The sequence below is a fragment of the Lolium rigidum genome, chromosome 7 (genome assembly GCF_022539505.1).
Source record: "Lolium rigidum isolate FL_2022 chromosome 7, APGP_CSIRO_Lrig_0.1, whole genome shotgun sequence".
NCBI classification, from domain to species: domain Eukaryota; kingdom Viridiplantae; phylum Streptophyta; class Magnoliopsida; order Poales; family Poaceae; genus Lolium; species Lolium rigidum.
The window spans coordinates 219271128-219273676 of NC_061514.1; positions in this window are offsets into that span (position 1 = coordinate 219271128).

Sequence of the window (2549 nt, forward strand, 5' to 3'; positions counted from 1 at the left end):
AAACTATTGTGGTATTGAATATGTACTTATGCACTTTATCTCTTATTAAGTTGCTTGTTGTGCGATAACCATTTTTCCTGGGGACGCCATCAACTACTCTTTGTTGAATATCATGTGAGTTGCTATGCATGTCCGTCTTGTCTGAAGTAAGAGAGATCTACCACCTTAATGGTTGGAGCATGCATATTGTTAGAGAAGAACATTGGGACGCTAACTAAAGTCATGAATCATGGTGGAAGTTTCAGTTTTGGACATACATCCTCAATCTCATATGAGAATACTAATTGTTGCTACATGCTTATGCATTAAAGAGGAGTCCATTATCTGTTGTCCATGTTGTCCCGGTATGGATGTCTAAGTTGAGAATAATCAAAAGCGAGAAATCCAAAATGCGAGCTTTCTCCTTAGACCTTTGTACGAGCGGCATGGAGGTACCCCTTTGTGACACTTGGTTAAAACATGTGTATTGCGATGATCCGGTAGTCCAAGCTAATTAGGACAAGGTGCGGGCACTATTAGTATACTATGCATGAGGCTTGCAACTTGTAAGATATAATTTACATAATACATGTGCTTTATTACTACCGTTGACAAAATTGTTTCTTGTTTTCAAAATAAAAGCTCTAGCACAAATATAGCAATCGATGCTTTTCCTCTGCGAAGGACCTTTCTTTTACTTTTATGTTGAGTCAGTTCACCTATTTCTCTCCACCTCAAGAAGCAAACACTTGTGTGAACTGTGCATTGATTCCTACATACTTGCATATTGCACTTGTTATATTACTCTATATTGACAATTATCCATGAGATATACATGTTACAAGTTGAAAGCAACCGCTGAAACTTAATCTTCCTTTGTGTTGCTTCAATACCTTTACTTTGATTTATTGCTTTATGAGTTAACTCTTATGCAAGACTTATTGATGCTTGTCTTGAAGTGCTATTCATGAAAAGTCTTTGCTTTATGATTCATTTGTTTACTCATGTCATTACCATTGTTTTGATCGCTGCATTCATTACATATGTTTACAATAGTATGATCAAGGTTATGATGGCATGTCACTCCAGAAATTATCTTTGTTATCGTTTACTGCTCGGGACGAGCAGGAACTAAGCTTGGGGATGCTGATACGTCTCCGACGTATCGATAATTTCTTATGTTCCATGCCACATTATTGATGATACCTACATGTTTTATACACATTATATGTCATATTTATGCGTTTTCCGGAACTAACCTATTGACGAGATGCCGAAGGGCCGGTTCTGTTTTCTCGCTGTTTTTGGTTCCGAAATCCTAGTAAGGAAATATTCTCGGAATCGGGCGAAATCAAGGCCCAGGCATCCTATTTTTCCACGAAGCTTCCGGAACACCCGAGAGTCGCCGGAGGGGGCCACTGGGCCCCCGGATGACGAGGGCGGCGCGGCCTAGGGGGCGCCCCCTAGTGTGTCACCGCCTCGTCGCCTCCCCGACTCCGCCTCTTCGCCTATATAAAGGTCCCCGACCTAAAACCTCGATACGGAAAAGCCACGGTACGAGAAACCTTCCCGAGCCGCCGCCATCGCGAAGCCAAGATCTAGGGGACAGGAGTCTCTGTTCCGGCACGCCGCCGGGACGGGGAAGTGCCCCCGGAAGGCTCCTCCATCGACACCACCGCCATCTCCATCAACGCTGTTATCTCCCATGAGGAGGGAGTAGTTCTCCATCGAGGCTCGGGGCTGTACCGGTAGCTATGTGGTTAATCTCTCTCCTATGTGCTTCAATACAATAATCTCATGAGCTGCCTTACATGATTGGGATTCATATGATGATGCTTGTAATCTAGATGTCATTGTGCTAGTCAAGTGGATTTTACTTATGTGATCTCCAGGAGACTCCTTGTCCCACGTGTGTAAAGGTGACAAGTGTGTGCACCGTGTGGGTCTCTTAGGCTATATTTCACGAGAATACTTATTCACTGTTATGAATGGCATAGTGAAGTGCTTATTTATATCTCTTTATGATTGCAATGTGTTTTGTATCACAATTTATCCGTGTGCTACTCTAGTGATGTTATTAAAGTAGTTTATTCCTCCCGCACGGTGTAATGGTGACAGTGTGTGCATCGTGTAGTACTTGGCGTGGGCTATGATTGTGATCTCTTGTAGATTATGAAGTTAACTATTGCTATGATGGTATTGATGTGATCTATGCCTCCTTTCGTAGTGTGAAGGTGACGAGTGTGCATGCTATGTTAGTACTTGGTTTGGTTATGTTGATCTGTCATGCACTCTAAGGTTATTTAAATATGAACATTGAATATTGTGGAGCTTGTTAACTCCGGCATTGAGGGTTCGTGTAATCCTACACAGTTAGTGGTGTTCATCATCCAACAAGAGAGTGTAGAGTCTAGCATCTATTTATTTATTCTGTTATGTGATCAATGTTGAGAGTGTCCACTAGCGAAAGTATGATCCCTAGGCCTTGTTCCTAAATACTGCTATCGCTGCTTGTTTACTGTTTCTATCGCATCTATACTGCCTGCAATATTACCACCATCAACCACACA